Source organism: Cyprinodon variegatus, unplaced genomic scaffold (genome assembly GCF_000732505.1).
Source record: "Cyprinodon variegatus isolate N-32 unplaced genomic scaffold, C_variegatus-1.0 Scaffold469, whole genome shotgun sequence".
Lineage (NCBI taxonomy): Eukaryota > Metazoa > Chordata > Actinopteri > Cyprinodontiformes > Cyprinodontidae > Cyprinodon > Cyprinodon variegatus.
In genome coordinates this window covers 183,270-202,780 of record NW_015150922.1, presented here as the reverse complement: position 1 = coordinate 202,780, position 19,511 = coordinate 183,270, and the positions used below count along the sequence as shown (strand labels likewise).

At 35.9% G+C, this 19,511-nt stretch overlaps 1 protein-coding gene across 9 annotated transcripts in view; it reads left to right on the top strand.

Annotated features, from left to right (window-relative positions):
- rbm47 (RNA binding motif protein 47) overlaps nt 1-19,511 on the top strand; it is a 41,223-nt gene that overhangs the window by 13,303 nt on the left and 8,409 nt on the right. Inside the window, exon 1 of one of the 9 annotated variants that reach the window (XM_015389661.1) lies at nt 4,773-4,909. The exons of 7 other annotated variants lie outside the window; for them this stretch is intronic. The gene's annotated coding sequence lies outside the window, so the exon portion shown is untranslated. Of the gene's footprint in view, nt 1-4,772; nt 4,910-14,833; nt 14,893-19,511 lie in introns of those variants that run through there. One more of the 9 variants, XM_015389663.1, reaches the window with a different exon arrangement.

Here is a 19,511-nt window from a genome sequence, read left to right as displayed (position 1 = left end):
AATACTTCTTCCGTTCATGTTTCTTTTTACGGGTTATTAAAGCTTATGTTTTATGTTATTCATGCATTAAGTCTGAGGACTTCCATGAAAAATCTCCCTCTTGGACTAATAGAATATTTTGATCCTGAACCATTTCTGCGATCAATTTTAGCCCACTTTCAAAGCTGTACAGAAATCATGTTTCTGTTGAAGAATATTTTTTCCATTACTGCAATATTAGAAGAGTTTTGATGATAAACAATAGGCTGCCACCTGTCACAGTCTCTGCTTTGTTTGTTTACAGCTTTTCATGGTTCATAGGTGACCTACAGGGCCAGTTCCTTCTTGCTTCTGTTAAAACTAAGCCGATGGCTTTTGATCTGCTTCATTTTAGTTAAATTCTTTTCCTACATCTACTGATTTATGTCACTTTATGTATAATCAAATCTAAATTCATCAAATTTCTTCCATTCTTAATTTTCTTATAGCCTGGTTCTACTGAAGGTTTCTTCCTGTTAAAAGGGAGTTTTTCCTCTCCACTGTCGCTACAAGCATGCTTGGTGTTGTCATGGTTTTGGTTCTGTTTAAGTTTTATCTTTGAGTTTTCATTGGTTTTATTTCCATTTTGTGTTATTCTACTTATTTTTGATTGTATTTGAGTTCTTAGGTATTTCTTGTTTGCCCTCTTGTGTCAGTCTCCTTTTCCCTAGCTCCCTTCTAGACTCCTCTGTTCACACCTGCTCCCAATCTGCTGATTAGCCTGGTCTTTGTTTTGTTTGTCTCTCTCCCATATATGCACCTCCTGCCCAGTTGCTGGTGCTGGTTTGTGCAGGGATGGTTTGTGCAGGGATAAGCTGCAGTTAGAGTTTTGGGAAAAAAAATAGCAATGACATTTGTTTAGATTGTAAAGAGGAAGTTTTAATTTAGAAAAGCTACACAGAGGAGACAGTAGATTAGAGGTAGTGTTGACAACATACGTCCACACAACAAAACTTTATGGATTATGATCTTGGCCAGTGAATCTCCAGAAGCAAATGTTGCATGAGTGTTTCACTAATCACATTTATTAGCACACAACTTAGATGTTGTTTCAAAACAAGAACTGATAAAAAAACAGAAATGGATTTTGGTTTTGCTGCTTATAACTAAATCAAATCAGTAATTCCCCAGATAAGCTCTATGCCTCTAACCAGTGAGCTTTACTTTTCCAAAAGCATATCCCTTTATTTACCTTTATCCCAATGTTTTTCAACCCTGGTCCTTAAGACACACTGCAACACAGGTTTTAGTTGCTTCCCTGCTTCAGCACATTGGATTTCAGTTTTTTTTTCCATTCTGTAATGATCCGAATCTGTTGTGTTAAATTAGAGGAACGAGGTTGGTGCTCATGTCCAGATGGAAACTTGTTTCTAGCCCCATTGGCCTCCTAGACAGGTTTACCAGTCCATCATAGGGAAAAACAGAACTACGTAATCATAAACACAAACAAGTAAAGACAATTTATGATTTGCTACTATGGGAGGAACCTAAATTACGCAGAAACAGCCTAGACATGCAGAGAGGAGAACAGAAATACTCTAACAGTGTTAGCAATTTTTCACATTGTGTAGCTTAGTGATAATGTTACTAAAAGAAATAGATTTATTTAACTTGAAATGCTTCAATTTTTTGTTACCGAACTTCAACTGTTCCTAAGAAGCTGGTCCTTGCTGAAAGCCCATATATATGTAATCCTTCTTGTTTTTTATTGTGCTGACCTTAAAGTTATCCTGGTATTTATATCTATCACTGACAACCTTTAACTTAGGTTTATGATCCTCTATGATCTTCACTTCACGCACCTAAGGCAGTGCAATAGATAGATTTCCCCATTTTAAAACTTTGGACGGACTATCTCCATGGTTTATGGAAGTGTGGAGCAAAAAAAAAGAAAAAAAGTGCCAGTCGCTGATTGCTTGTCCTTCATTAACAGAGTTTTTAGTTAATGTATTACTAAAGATCAGAAAACACTCTTACATTGGTGCAGTTTGATAGTCATTTAGACTCCTGTTCTCTTCAGGTTTGTTTGAGGTTATGTACACTTCCACGCATTGTCAGTCCTTCCTATTCTCTCCGACACTCACTGTGTTTCTGGTCAATATAACAGCAAAGTGACAGCTGGTGTCTGGTTTGCATTATTGCTCTAATTGCTCTATTCACCGATACACGTCCACCAAAAGACTTTCCAGTTTCGTTTTTTTTTTTTTTTTTTTAGAATAGAAAATCCCTTTATAGTCCCACAATGGAAAAATTGTGCCGTCTATTGTATTCTATTCTATTCTATTCTATTCTATTCTATTCTATTCTATTCTATTCTATTCTATTCTATTAACACAGCAGCACAATTCAAGCTTTCAGATTTACCATGACATATAAAAAATTATGTGCACTTATTAATGGTTTCAATTCTGTTTTGTTCAGGTTTTTTTTTTCAGTCTCAGACTATTGGTTATGTCTCTGGATAATTTAAGTCTTTGTTTTGGACATAAAGGGAATAAACCATAAAAACTCTAAAGAGACTACCCAACACAAACATCCAACAGCGCACACACCTAGTGTCACTGATGACATTTTTTTACAAAACATTTTTTAAAGCCCCAATATGCCTTTGTTCAAAAAAAGAAACAAAAGAAATAATTCTCTGTTTTTCTGAATTAAAAAGATAATGCAGCTGTGATTTCATAGTGGATGTTCTGTTGATGTTTGCATTAAAGATTTCCATGCAAAGATTGCTTTCCTTCAGAGAAGCTTCAACAGGTCCCATTTGTTGAGTGAAATTCATTTTTCCTTTTTTGGGATTGAGAATCTCTTAAATGTTCTTGTCTCTTAGTTATATAGATGGATGCAATGCCTATTAGTTTGTCAACTTTGCAAAGACTCCTGCTCACTGGGGGCTATTGATGGCACAGTTGTTACCCCCCATGGATGTAATTGTGCAGGGGACGAAACATCTGTTTTGATCCCCTACAATTTTACTGTCCAAAAACAATGTTACGCCACCGTACACAGACATATGTCGAACACTAGGACCAAGCAGAAAAAGGCAGCTCTTTCATTGTGTTATTGGCCATCACCGCTGTCACTCCTGAGAAGCTCACTTTACAAACATCTGATGCACCACAATTATATCAAAAAATACTTGGTTCCCCCCCCCACTTCTCTTCAAAGTTTAACTCCTTAATTGAGAAAAAGAAACTATTTCATTGGGGTTTTTTTTCTGGGGAATGCAATATGCTTCAATAGGAACAATGAATCTTAATATCAATCGAAAATCTATCAACACTTATATTAAAGATTCTCTTAGATTCTCTTAATTATGTTTTATTTCTTAGAAAAATGAATAGGAAATAAACATGTTACTATCATTTTATACCACAAGTAAATTTTCTTGCTGTTCTTACATTTTCAAGTTTAAAATTTTGAATTTGGATATTGATTTATCACATGTTTAATTAGCTATGAGAATGATGTAAAATAAACAAATGATGTATGCTTCTATTAAAATAACAAAAAATAAACAGTTTAAAGTTGGACTATATAAACTATACAGTCTTCCTCATTGGGTAACCAGTTACAGTAATGTTAGCCCTCTGTTTTATTTAATTCTGCTAGGGAAATATTTCACTGCAGTTGCTTTTCACTATTTGTGGAGAAGATGTCCTACAGTCCTACTTTATAAATTTATCTTAAAAAGTTGTTAATGTAAAGACGTTTTGAGAAACAGATTAATTAAAAAATAAATGTATGAATTGATGAATTAACTTAATTCAAAACATATGGAAGAACATGAAATTAAATCACTTTACTATGCATATTTGAAGAGCAACATTTATGACAAACCCATGACCATTTTTATATTAATGTTTTTCTAACCTTTTTTTCTTTCTCTACTCACTTCTGGTATTTTACCATAATGTTCTGCCTGATCAAACTGAAAGCAGATGACTTTAACAATTACCATTGTCATCAAGCACTAAAATGAATCCCGACTGATCAGATCACACTTACTCACTACATGCAGATAGGACTAAATATAGATAGAGCTGTGCCATGAGCAATCAAGAGAACTATTGATACTTCTTAAAGACCACAGATTTGTTTCACTGCATACGGTCAAGATTGTCTCTTATTTTTTTTAAACTTATTTATGATCTAGGCAGTTTGTGATGTTCACCTGACAAACTTAGAAAACACAAGACATAGGAGAAGAAACATATTCACCTTCTCATCAATGAACAGAAAATTCAACCCATGAAACAACAGCAGATTTCATATGTGTTGCTGAACATTGCTAAGATTCACCATCCATAACTTCAAACATACCTTTGAAAATACCTATTGGTGGGAATTACCAGATTGAGACATGTAACAGTATGCAGCACATAGTACATAACAGCTGTACAGAGCAACTATAAAGCTGGTAGGGTTTGTCATAAATGACTTCTGGTTTTTAAATGTCATGTTAAACATATTAAAGCACTTTCGTAGCTAATTTTATTGCTAGTTGGAAAAGGGTTAAATGTTGCTCTCATTTGTCTTGATTATGATTACTTATTTCTGCTTGTCACACCCTGTGCCCTTTCATCCCTTTACCTTCCCTTTGGTCCGACTCCTTATCAGCCGAGTGATAGAGGTAATAAAGGAGGGAGGAAAAAAAGGTGTGGGGGTTACCTGTGTTGCATGGCCCCACCTCTCCTCTTCTGACCATTGAGAAGGAGTAAACACTGAACCACCTTCACTTACTTCTGCACTCTGCCTGTCAACACCAAAACCGGGTGAATGGATAGAGATAGAGGGAGTCTTTAACAAAAGTGTGTGGATTGCAAGTGAAATCAAAAACAAACAAGCTGCTTTTCCTTGTTCTGTTGTCCCCATCTCAACTAGGATACAGGTAAAGTGTTAAAGCCACTCTTAAAATGTGTTTTTAGCTTTTTAACTCCTTCACATCACTTGATATGCTCTGTCTCTTTCAAACTGCTGCTTCTGGTTGGTTGTGTTTTATCCAAATCCAAAGAGATCTGCCTTTAGTTTAATTTAAAGCATTGTTTTTCATTTTTTATCAATAGAAACAACATTTCACTGGAGGTTGTTAGTTGGATCCATGATGCTGATGATGCTTTACTCATCTGTAATCTGACATCCATTGTTAGGAAAGAGAAAATCAGCAAATTAACAAGAGATGTCTACCGGACTTGCCTGTTCTACCACTTTGATGTAACTACGTTGATTGCCAACAAACAGCAATCAGTGATGGGAAGGGTGATCAAGGAGGCAATGTAACCAGTAGAACCAGTGGAGTGGCATGGCATGTGTGTTTAGGGTGGGGGATAAAAATAAATGTTTCAGGAACTACACAGAGAGGCTTCTAATGTCACCTTTATTCTTCCGGGTTCTTGTTCGTATAACATGTGGACTTTTGCCCTGGTGAGGTGAGGTGTTTGTTCAGTGTGAGTGCATGTGATCTTAGTCTCTGTTCATTATCTGTAGAAGTATTTTCTACTAAAAAAACAATGTTACACAGTTTGTTTCATGATTTGGTTACCTTTTTTCAAGCAGATACTAAGAGGATAAAAATAGGCGTCCTGGAGTCTTACTCGGTTTGCTCTGTTTGTCAACAGGGTGGGCCCCAATATGTACAAAGGTTAGCTCATTTACCAGCCTAACAAAGTGGTGGAAATGCTCGAAAAAAGATTACAGGCACTCCATTGGATCTGTTTTATGCATGTTAAAATCTCTCAACCCTTGTTAACACAATGAGGATTTGTGGACAGTGTGTATTTAACTTAAGAAAAAGATTTCTGAAAATAGTTCAAAATTTTAAACTTCAGTTAAAGTCTGGGCTTTATTTCAGTGGATCAAGCTCAAAAGAGTAAAAATAAAACTTTTTCATAAACTGAAGAAAACACATTAACCACATAATTCATTTTTAACAGAGTTATGTTTTCACAAATCAAATGAGTATTCTATTAAAGATCAGTCCAGTCCTAATTACTGTCCTTTTACACCAAAAGTGCCTATTTGTTAAAAAACAAAATAAAAAACACCTTTTCAAGGAGTTGTCTAACCTCTCATCTTATGCCATTAATAGAAAATAGATAGGAATCAACTAAAGTGTTGATAGCATACATCAGAAAATTTCACTAAATTCTATGTGCAGCAGCCATTATGGATTCTGCTCACTAACTCCGTGTGTTCTGACATCAACCGTTAGAATAACAACTTAATTTGTGCTGTTGTTGAATTTCTTACTATAAACTTGAAAAACATCTGACTTCGGAAGGTACCAATGGACTACCATTAGAAAGCTCTGAAGCAACAACTGTTAAGCCAGGCTTACACTGTGCAATTTTCTGGGCGATTTTCCAGTCGTGCAAGAATTTTTCGTTCGGGCTGACTTTCAGCCTGATCGTGCATCGCGAGTCGTGTAGCCTAGAGGGGGTAACGAGGGGAGATCAGCCTCTCATGACCACCTCCCGATCAGGAATCGTGAGATCGGTGAGAATATCAAACATGTTTGATTTTCTCCCGACCGTCATGGGCAAACCGCTCAGTGCGCATGCACAAACAAGGATTCTTCTTTTTCTTCTTCCTCTCAGATGTAAACACAGCAGCATGGCGGGGATGCATGCGTGAAATGGAGTTCTGTCTGTTAAACTGACGAACCATAGTAGCCACGTTTGCTAAGCCATGTCTTTGTCCAAATACGTCGTTGCCTTTTCTTTTTAGGACTTTCAGCACAAATTTGCACAAATTGCCAATGCAGCGCGTTTCACTATAGTTAGCTTCATATTCCCCTTCTATTTGTTTGGCTTCCAGATAGACGAGTCAGAGTAGCCCCATCTCACTGCGGAGCTGAGTTCGACGTGGTTTTTAGTCGTACAGTGTGAGCAGGCAGATCGCATGACAGCGTCGGGCCGAGCATAAATCGTGAGCTGAGAGCTCAGACTGTACGACTAAACTGCAGGGTTTAGTCGTACAGTGTGAGCAGTAGCTGCACGCAATGATTGAAAAAGTCGCACAGTGTACCCCTGGCTTTAGTTAATAGTTAGTTTATTATGGTACTTCTCTCTGCTCTACACCTGCTACCTTTCTTATAAAAAAAAAGGCTGAAGAAAGATAACTTTATATCCTAACTTTATAATAGAGGTCTCTGTGAAAAAAGTTTACATGCTAACTGCCAGCAGATACCACCATCAACATTTTGATAAGAGAAGCATTTTAACGCATAGAAGTACTGTTACGATTTTCATGTCAGTTAATTTATCTGAGCTCTAACAATATAATACAATTAAATTCTAACATTTACCAAAAAGTAACTTTTATGTAACTTGGACGACAGCTCTGCAAGACAATTTTTGTTTAAAATTGTCTTGCTTCTGTTTTTAGAAAAAAAACTAATCAATGAAAAATTAGTATGGGAACTTTTGAAATCTACCATATAATCTTTGAAAAGCATCCTAAGAAGTTTGGCTTCTTAGAAGGATTTGTGCTTGTGCCACCCGTGCGGGCGGCACTCCGTGGAGCGTCACCGCAGCCTTTATCAGGAGTGTGACATGGTCAGCATCAGAACTAATTGTTTGAAACAATGTCAGCTTTGGCCTTGAGCGGGCTAGCTGATTACCCTGAGGAATGTGTTTGTCTTAGGAAGCAAAGCCCCTAAAGCCAAAGCAGCTCTTCTGATTAGTGATGACTGTGTAGCTGAGTGAGAGGCTCCTCTGTTTGTAATGTTTGCCATCAGTATGACAAATATAACTTTCTGACTCCTCCGATTTTTGTTCTTGAATCAGATCGTGGTCTATTCTGTGACATTTGATATAACTATGAAGGTCTTGGATGCAGGTTGAAGGAGGAGGCTGAGGCCCAGGTTAAATGAAGTGGAATCATCCCTCTGAGCTGAAGTTAGAGTGACCTGGAGTCAGTCACCTATACAGTCTGACCTAAAATTCTTCCCTATGAAGGGCTTTCTAGCCCCGATTAAAAGTTGTTTCTTGTTTCCATCCTTCTCTCTTTTCCCCAACTTCTTCTCCATCTCCATTCAACATTCTTATCTCCTCCTACTTCCTGCCTGCTTGCCTTTGAGGTTCGTTGGGTCTTAGTTATGATGGTGACAGTTACATGGAATGGAGGAAAGCAAAAACAAAGAGGAAAAGTGAAGAAAAGAGGGCAAATTGGATAAAGTAACAGGAGAGAAATATGGAGGGGTTCATGTTTTAGAAAATGGGCTGTAGTTGAGCTAATAATGCGAACTAAAATTCCTCAGATAATGAGAATTCCTTCTTTTCAGTCAGCACTACAACTAACTTCTCCATTGATCCCACTGCAGTGTAGGCGCTGACAGCTGAGATCCTCTGCACGTGGACATCATGTGTCCTAAAAGTGAAGCCACAGGGATCACTTCTCTCTTGTCAAGTTGTACGGATTATTCCCCTGCAGCTCACTTTTATATTGTAGTCTACCATGTTAGGAAAACTGCAAAACAGACAGAATTTCTACGTTCTCTTAATGTTAATTACATCTAGTTTTAAGGGCTGGTTGACACTGTTAAGAAGTTAGAAATACTAGAAGTCTATTTTGCATTCTTGGGGGAGTTTCTACATCTGACTGGGAGGGAAAGGTTTCCAGGAAACCGAAATGTAACCTGGGCAAGATGAGGAGGTCATACTGTTCTGCAGTAAATAAACAGTAGGAGTAACTTGGTCTTGTGATTTGCCATTCATTTACTGAGATTGCTGACCCTTGATATACTACTTTATTGAAGGAGCATTTGAGTCATTTTTAGCATTTGTTTTAACGCCTGCCATATATTGAATTGAATCAGTTCAACCTGAAAAAAAGTCCAGTTGTCCATGCAGGATTTTCTCCATACTTGCTCACTTCCATCCTATGACTGTATACACAGTTTGCAGGGAGGTTACAGTGGATCTAAAGGTGGTCAAAGGTCTTAATCAGATTAGGATTCTAGAAATAAAAAATAATAATAATTTTTTTCATGGTTTGACTGAAGTGAATTAAGGAATAAGCTTTGCTTCATTGAAGGATTACTCACAGTTTGGTACATTTGGAGATATTTTTCTAATTAAAATGTTGGATGCTGAAAGACTTCTGCCAAATATGAAACATTTTCTTTTTAATGCTGATGTCAGATCAAAGGTTGCTTCAATATGTTTTAGTTTTTTCAGTTAAACTTTACTAGTTAATGTTTAATTTTATATGTAAAAAAAAAAACAAAAAAAAAACTGAAATGATTTATTGTTCCCATTTACATCACTTAAACCTGACATTTCAAGAAGCTTTTTCAACCTTCGACAGCTACTTTATACAGCGTGTGGTGCTTTTTACATAAGTAGAAATTTTGGCTATCTATACTTTACAGGAATAATTATTTTTTAAACTTCTTTTTACTTCTAATTGTTAAATTTTTTTTACAATTATCTCTACTTTCTACTTCTTACATTTTAAAAACAGACTCATTAGTTTTGTTTAATTTAAGCTCATTTTCGTTTTGGCCTGTTGGTATAAAAAAATTTAAATAAAAACCATGAAAATAATTTGTCTCATCTAGACGATTAATTTCTTTGTGGTTGGACTCACCAGTACTACACCAACTTGTTGTTTGCCAAATACAAAAATAACTTTTCAAGATGATGGAAGTTAAATTTGACACTGTTACCATTAGTTATATAACTAAGAAAATTGTTGAAAAATGTTCCTTAATAGGGTAGTACAGTAACCTAGTAGGAGGTTTAAAGCATCTGTTATTTTTTTCCTGCATTACTTTTACTTTTATACTTTAGTAGTAGTACTTTTATACTTTTACTCGATTAAAAAGCTTAAGTTGATACGTTAACTTCTATAAAAGGGTTTTTAAACAGTATCAATTTATACTTCTACTTGAGAAATAAACATGAATACTTTTGACACCTCTGTGTACTATAAATACTGTAACGCCATGTAATTTATTCCCCAATGATTCATTGGTTTGCCTATGCTGCAGCTTCCAGTGTCGGTAATCTTTCATCTACATATGTATATATCTGACTGACCCTGGTCTCTTGGTATCAGCAGAATATCTTCTTTTCTTGTCTTTGTGTGATTACTCTCAATGTAGTTCTGAGTAACTGTGCACCAGTGCACGGTGCAAAACATCGCTAATCGTGACTCTCAATCTGCTCTTCAGATTAAAGGCCATCAGAAATGGTGCTCCCTCTAGGCCATAACAGAAACTATCCTCAGATAATTGGTTTAAAGGATAAATCTAATGGCATTCCTTCTATCTTGTCAACCAATCCCGTGAACAGAAAACTAGATTCAACAATGATTCCTCTATTCCTTTGTGACGAAATCCTCCATTGTACTAATGCAGCTGTGGACTCATGAGAAAGCCCCCGTGTTCTGTGGTATTAGCTATTTTTAGTTTCTAATACCCAGTGTACTGATTCAGATTTTCCTTTAGGTTCAGATCAGTTTGATAGTTCATTAAATATCTCCTGATAGTACTATTATGATGCTTTTTTCCTTTACAATACAGCTTTGCACACAAATAACTTTTGAAAACAGATGAGCTCCACCAGGATGAGAACAGCCTAAAATCACCAACTGTATCCATACCTTGGTACTAAACACTGTCCAGCATATGTAGAAATAAATGTAAGCATATAGATTCGGTGAATAATATAGAAGGAACAAAAAATAAACTACAAAACCAAGAAAAAATAATTATACACAGTGTAGTGTGGAAGCTTTTTTTTCAGCCAGCTGACCTAGTAGTAAGCAGCAACAGGTAGAGGAAGGGCACTTTTTCTGTTATTTCATTTAGCAGACAATAAGTAGAAATGATGTGATTGTAGATATATAAAGTGAATTAAAATTAAAAAAAATATTGTAACTTCTGCTCCCACGAAGAGCAGTGGCTGCTCTTCATCCTTGCTTTTACAGAATGTCTCACATTGGCAAGTAAAATGTTCTAAACAGCCTTTTTTGTAGTTTCCCACTTTATCAGCGTCTTCTCAGCTGCTTGCTTATATTATTTGTAGCATAAGGCCTCAATAAAACTCATTAAATCTTTTTTTGTAAAAAAATATATTCTTTGTTTTTCTTTAAACTTGACTACATGAACATGCGTAAAAACAACCCTGCTTAAAAAGGTGCCACCCATATCAAGGCTTCTTCATACACTTCTTCCTGAGCTCAAACATTACAACCTGGCAACAAAAAAGTTGCACTTATTAGGCGTACATGAACAATAAACACACAAATAAACTTTTCCATAAAAAATCATGTGCACAAAGTGTAAAATGTATATTTAGGAGTATCGTGTCACGCTATCATCAAGCTAACTGTAAATTTATTTTGGCTTTCCAACCTTAACTTCACCAAAAGAAAAACAGACTTATTTTCAAAATAAAAATGCATTAAACTGAAAGAAAGTTTTTTAAAATCAGTATTCTAGTTTATACAAGCTTTATTATTATATCTCACTTTTATTCCTCTGAGGCAAGTTGAGGGATGCCCATATATAGTTAACAGTAGATATAGCTCTGTCTTATGCATTATATACTACATCATCTGCTGTAAATATTGGTTTTATCAAAAGGTTTATATTGAATTAATTTGATCTGGAAAAATGGTTGTTTGGTTGTATTATTTATTTGTCCAACTCTTTCTGTTTTAGATTTAAAATGCAGGACATTGCACAGAAAGTCAATTTTTACTCTGAAAAGATATTTTTAGATGATAAATAAAATATTATAATCAGTCACTTATTGTTTTGTAGCCTTTTTTACCAAACACATTTGAACTTTTAATCGAGTTATTTCTTCGATGGCTACTTTTAACTTTTACTAAAGTGAAAATATGTTTCAAAGTAATTGCTGCTCTTGCTTAAGTAAATTTTTTAACCATTCCTTTCACATTTAATTAGATAAACCACAGACAAGAATACATAAGAGCAATGCAGCCGGTTTCTGATACCATTAGTACAAATATTCACTAATCTAGACCCTGAACTCATGATGGTTCAATTTTTTTATTTATTTATTTTTTTTTAGCCTGTCTTTATGTTAAAATATACACACAAAATATGGATTTCTCAACTGTTTGCATTTGGTAAAGAAAAAAATCCACCTCCTAATGAGTTGTTAATTTCAACTTACCGTAAATATTTATTACACACTTTCAATGATTAAGTGACTAAAAATGTTTTTCTTTAGTCCAACTTTCCCAACGGGCTGATGGGTTAAAAGGTTAATTGTTGACCTGATGGGATGATGGTCCTACTGTGCGACCACTGGAACATCTGAAACCCTCTGAGTGGGCCCGTCTCCTGATTGGCTCCCAATAATGACTGACAGTTAATCTTTGATTTTAAAGTGACTTTGTTGGTTTATAAAAAAAAAGGCTCTAAGTTTGATTTTCTGAACTTTGTCACTTATTTTTTTATAAGAGTTTTATACAAAAGCTTACATACATAAACAGCTCAGTTACATTTATTTTTATTTTTTAATTATAATGTTATTTCACAGACATATATATATTTAATTCAATTCAGTTTATTTATATAGCGCCAATTCACAACACACGTCATCTCAAGGCACTTTAAAGTTCAACCAGATCATACAGTCAAATTTATTCAAAGTTTAAGGAAAACCAGTTGATTGCATTGACTCATTGACTCAAATACAATCCCTCACACTAAGCATGCACGTAGCGACAGTGGAGAGGAAAAACTCCCTTTTAACAGGAGTACCAGGCTCAGTGTGAGCGGCCATCTGCGGGTTCAAGGAGACAGAAGCAGAATATTTACTTTTATAAGTTCAGCAAAAGCATTGTCTCCTTGAAAATCTTCTCTTTTGTTCTCAGCTGCAGTCGTTTTGGTTGAGGTTACCTGTATATTTTAATCCTCCATCTACTCCAATTCAAACTGACATTCAGTTCACAGCATTCATATGTGTATGTCTTATAATCCAGTTATATAATCGGGGTTGCATGTGATTCATTACTACCAAGCTTTATTTCTAGATGCCAGGAACACTCCTTTGGGTGTTATGCTAATACATTTCTTTCATTGTCCACTCGTTAATCACTGACCTTTATGCTAATAAACTCTTTCTTCTTGTGTATTGACTCAGTCTTTTAGGAGTCGTTTGGTTTCAATGGCAGCTGAAACTGAGCACACGGCTCACCGCACGTTATCGTTCTTTCGTTTTCCCTTAAGCATACAGTTTTTGGGGGGAGTTTTCAAACATGGACCCTTCAGGGTTGTGTGTTTTTTCACTCTCTATCTGCTCTCTTGGCTGCTCAGGAAGGTGTGTGCTATTTGTTTAAGCTAAGCTGGACTAAGAAAACATCCACTGCTGTTGTGAAGAAAAAAGCAGAGCAATGCCTGAAAACCCACTTACACACAGTTGCATTATGGTGCTGACTTGGCAGTAAATCTGTTGGTTAGTCTGATACAGAATTTCCAAACGTCCTCTTGCTGTGACACAAACATGAGGAAGTTTTTAAATCCCGGTTTGAAGATTTCCGGCCACTTTCCCCAAATTTCTGCATATCTAAGCAGAAAACTCTTGAGGATTGTTGAAACTATATTTCCCATTTTACACCTTTTCTTTTGAGTGTATACAATTGTAATTGTGACTCAGTTTTTCTTTATTAAGGCAAATTTTCACTGAAAAACATTTACAGATAAAAAAAAAAAAAGTTAACCATGACATGTTGGTATGGCTGATAATCTGTAGATAAAAGGAGCAGATGGTTTTTAGTAAAAGGAAAAAGCAACAAATACCTACTAACTTTAGGAATCTCACAGTTGTACTTGATAAAGTTGACATAATATGCATAGAGCAAAGTATCAGGGTTTCTAGTCACCAACCATGCAGCTGCTTGTACTTGACAATTTAAAGTAACTTTACATCAATTACTAATTTATGCGAAAATTATGTTTTATGATAAAGATGAAAAAATATATATATACTCACAGGAAGTTCTATAGTTATTTTGATTTTACCAATGGTTGTAATGTCATGTTTCAAAAAGTCAACAGGGTCAAATAGGGGTTAGAGTCAAAATAAATGTAAATTGGGTTCTTATGCAAACTTTGCAGGACATAATACACAGTTAAACTAATGATAACTACATCGTATTGGATTTTTTATATGTTCGACAATATATTTTCATGATTTCTGATAGAATAAAAAAGGATACAGCAACAAATGGCAAATAATGTGGCCACAAATAGATTTTTTTTTTCGGGGGGGTATTTTTTTATGTAATTTTATGTCACTTATTAAGAGTTTATGATGAGCTGGAGAAAAGAAACAAAATAATTTAAAAAATACAAACTTTAAATTGAATTTTAGACTTTTCTCTTGTTATCCCCCAAAATACCTTCCACACTCATACACCTCTGATAACCTTAAAAAAGGGAAACGTTGAGTTTTTTATGATATTTTCATTTAAATGTTTATTTCTGTTCACATTTTTGATTAAGTGTTGCCTGTTGTGATGCCAGTGACCCAAATAAATTACAGATATCAAGTGAATATATATTAAAAGCACAGTAAATCCCTTAATATGATTAATCTAATTATTCATTTTCAACACAACTGTTAATCTATTTTTTATGTACTTTAAAAAGATAATTTAAATATAGACTGATTTCTACCAGTCACACTTACTGCACACAATAGTACCTGTTTTAGCTCCACCCTCATCAGCTCTAATGGTTGCAGTTTTGGTTCAGTGTGTGTGGGTGTGTGTTGGTGCAAAGGAGGCTGGACTCTGTGTTCAGTGCCCTGCTGTACCTGTCTCTCATGGAGGTGGACTAACACTCCCTAAGCAGGCAGCCAGGCAGCGGAGCGCTGTGGAGCAGCAGGGGTAGATATCCTCATATCTGACCACTCTCTGCTTCTGCTTCCTCTTCTCTTTCCCACCACCATCCCTCTGCTGGGTCACATCTTTCTCAAGATTTTTTTTTTCTCTATTCCACTCTCACTTCCCTCTTCTGCTTTCTTTGTGTTTGCTACGTGGAGATCTAAAGTCCCTGAGCTGCAACTTTCTGTGGCTTCAGATGGAATGAGGATATTTGAGGATATCATTAATTATATCTCTGAATGTGTTTGACATTTAAAGGATTGCCTTAAGCTTTGTTTGCTTGACTCGTTAAGTATCTATTGTGCCGTTGTTGGGTCACTTTCAGACACTTAGATTTTTAAGCATTAGTGTTGTCGTTGATCCTGTTCTGCTGATATGTGCAAGCGTCTGTCCACACTGCTAATCGATTGTCTCCACGTGTCCAAGTGTGCACAAAGTAAAGATAGCGCCTTCCTTTGGCCTGTTTCTCATAGTACACCAGTTTAGGATATCTCAGAATAACAGCCAGCTAAAGATTTGTAGGGTTTCCTTCTCTTACATATGTTGAATCAATATGTGGTATTGTTTATTCTCATGTTTTCTTTTTAATATTAATCAACAGAACTCCAACAAAAAGATATGAGCTAATTCATTAATTAGGTTATCTGTTTAAATGTTGAGTCCAACAGAGCTTTGCCTTAATGACAGTGGCTGGGTGTTGTTACATTAGTTTCCAAAGCATGAGTATCTCTTTTAAAAACCAGAATTATTTCCAAATGGCTATTTTAGGATAAATGTTTAGTAACATTTTGTCAAACAACTGGGCAGCATGTAGAAACAGGTGGGGGAGGGGTGGGCGCTCTGTTACTAAGCTCCATACACTTGGCGATAACTCTGGTCAGCAGTTTAGCTATTTTAACGGCCTTAATTTTAAAAAGCTTGGTGTACATTAATCCCTCCAACATTCTCCTGCACACCATGAACAAGTGAGTGATTTGTTCTTTTGTACGATTATGTTAAAAATTAATCAGTTATCAGAGTTTTAATCATACCACAAATGTTTTTACATTACCAGTCAAAAGTTTGGACACATCTTGTCATTAAATAGTTTGGCTTCATTTGTATTATTTCTTATGGAAAGGTTTAAGGCACTGGTGGAAAGCCATTTCAGGAGACAGCTGCTTAGAACTCACGTGTTATCAGCAGAATTTGAAACAAATAGGGGCATTTTTAAAGAATCTAACATATAACAGATAGAGTGGTACAGTAGAGAACTAATAAAAAGTAAAGATATTTAAGGTGTGTTCAATACCTTTCACCAATTAATACTTTATTACTTCCTTTTAGGAGTAATAAAGCATCTTTGAATGAGCTGAAACTTTTCAGTGGTAGTCTATAAACAGGAAATGTGTATTTTCATCTGTTACCAATCTACATTTTTAAAATTATTTACCTTAAAGCCCATAAAATCTCCCCGTCCTCTCATAAAAAAATCAGTCTTCAGTAACATTGTTAATATGCAGAGAATCAGGTGCTTCTATCAATCATACACATGAGGTAATGGTCAATCTCCTTAGCAATAACTAGAACACTAACTTCCTTCACATTTAAGTTCACAACCTTTGACCAGGTGAACTCTGAGACTGGGCTCTGATTATGTTTAACCTGACCAGTTCCACCTCCAAGATGAGGATCAGAGCTGAGAAATCACACTCAGTTGATCATAACTTTCCATGAGAGTCATCATCTGTAAATCTTTATATCCTCTGGATAAAAGGCTGTGATTTGCGTTCACTGGGGTTAATTATCTACTCGGTTCTGGCCTTGGGTTTCCTCCTTGGCTCTTTCACTCACAAGGACAATTTGATATAACGGATACCAAGTGGGATATTTTTCTCTTAATTTCCCTTTTTATTTTACATTATGCCTGGATGTCTTTACTTGTTTTAAAATAGTAAATATACAAACTGCTCCTAAAAGAATTTATTACCACAGTAATACGAATGTATTCTATATAATATACTTATCAGTATTTGGATTTGTTAGCTGTGATTTAAAGAAATCTTGCATGAATAAAGCTGCACCATGAGTTAGTTTTTGAGTTTTAAAATTTGATTAGATAGCCAGTTCTTGCAATGATTCATTTGTGTCTAAGATTTAGTTTCCTTACTATGACTATCTGTCCTCTCAAAAACTAGAAATGTGTGCAAACAACTTTTATCTAAATCTGACTTCTCACTATTATTATATTTTCCACTCAATCGCGATAATTAGGAAGCTTTGAGATAAGCTTAAACAGGAAGCACTACATTTCTACCAACAAAACAGTTGTACAGAAAAAAACAACTGATTAGTGTGTTCCACAGATGCCCAGCTTTTCAGTGTCACATACGTTTGTTTTCTTGTTGAGCAGAACTCCCTTTGTGATGAAATAGAGAGAAAAGTGTGGAAAAGACGGTTGTGTCGTGTTAGCAACTCACATCTTGTAAAGTGTACTGGGGTGGCAGATGAATAGTGACTGTTAAAGAGAAAATTACTGAGATATTGATATGTAGCAAGCTTTTTGAAAGGCGCTATTTTGAGTCAGCCTTGAAAGTTATTTGTGAGAAAGTAACTTTGTCGCAGCCTTCTGTTCCAAAAAAAAAATCAAAATTTCCAACAAAGGCCGTGGGTGGTAATAGGTGGTTTTTGCATCTGTACACACTTTAGACTTGATTTCTTTATTGCAAAAGCAGAGACAAAATAATTACTAAAAAATGTCTTGCAACATAGTCGAAATGAAAAATCGTGTCAATTTAATGTTTGAAGGTCTAAAAAAGTGGTAAAAAATAATTTACAAAATCTCCCGTCCATGCCAGACTTTTACCAAACAACTGACCCCCACCCAGCACCCAGTGTGTTCTTAATCAGTCAAATTACTGGGAGGATCTACTAATTAACAATGTAATCTAAACTACTTCAAATATAAAAACATAATCACAAATTTGGGTTCTAAATTAACTTAAATATATTAAAACTACCCAGGAAAGAAAACTAAATTACAAAAAACTACAAAAAAATTGCATAAATGGCCACAACAAACTTTATACACATATTTGCACCATATCTTTCCTTTTTCAATAATCTTGAATAAAATTAAAAGGGTTTATGCTAGCAACAGTTGAAGTTTTTGCTTCACATGGGGTTTACAGATGGTAGATTTTTAATTCAAACTAATGTTTTGTAAACTGATTCCTCCTGGGAGTTACTCTGCAGTAACTCTAAGCCCTCCTGCCTTGGAGGAACGGCCAAATGAACAGGTGGATGAGTAGAAGAGCTGGATGTTGGGTCAGGTCAAATGAGTGAGCATGTTACCATGGCTCCTTGGCTTTGAGTTTTTACCACTGTTGATAGATTCACTCGTCTCCATCAAAGTCAAGGGCATTTCACCTGCCTGACTGAGAAACTCAACTCTTTTAACGCTCTCCTAGTACTCCTGCAGTAACTATCACACAGGAGTTTGGATGCTTTGATTGGCTGTTTCAGATATGTGTGCTGCAAGGAGATTTGGGGATTTAACAAGCTGTGGATTTTTCCGTTCTCAATGCTGGCAGTGTTGGAAAATAAGAAAGTAAGAGGTTTACGCTTGGGAAGCCGATTTCTGATTGTTCTCAGTTGCTCTTTTAGGGCTGTGCCTCTTAATGAAAGGACACACACAGAGAAATACACACAGTGAAACTGCACCCACATGTGTGCCGCATTCATATTGATAAGAGGGTTAAAAGTCCAGCAGCATCATGTAGTGTTTTCTTGTGTGCAACAAGTTAATATGTAATATTAGAGTTTTGTGGAACCGTATGGCGTTGCATTTCATCCATAATACCTTTCTTTACTGTAGCCTTTCCAGTTATTTCTAATACAGGCACATATGTGTCCCACACACACCCAAACCCATCCACACACCGAGCATGTGACCAAGTCATACTCGGTGAACCTTGAACTGCTGTTTTCATGGTTTACAGCCCTTCGTTCTCTCTGATAGGGGTCATAGGTCATCAGAGGGACTCAACAAAACAAGGCTGTAAAACCACTGATAGGGGAAGGAGCCCTTAGGATTTATAGGTGCTGTGTTTTTACTCGTGCTCAAGTCACATAACGTGTCTCCGCCTCTTTGATGACTGTTCATACACATCAATAGGTAATTGTTTTCTGAAACTCATAGTGTCATTGCGCAAAGGGCGATATATTCCAACCGTCTACAGTAGGTTGTTTTATTTGTATAAAGCAAATGAATTGAAAGTTGAGTGGAAGGAAAAAAGAAATTGGCAAGCAAAGAAACAAAAGGGACCAACATTAGCACAGCCTTTGGTTTTTGGTTTAACGGGTGAAGAGCTTTAAAGGGGGTCATAGAATGCACAACCGAGTTTACATCATCATAGATGAATAACGATAGTTTAGTGGGGGTTGCACTGTAGTCGACCAAAATCCTGGACGACTTTGAAGTTCCCCTCGGACATTTTTTTAGGTATGAGAAGTAGGACATGTCCAGGAAAAAGGACGTCTTGTCACCCTACCATATCAACAATTTGATGTTTCAGTGAGTGAGTGCTTGTTTCTATGATGGGTCTTTGTTCAGCAGCTTTGCTTGTTGTAAACCAACAAAT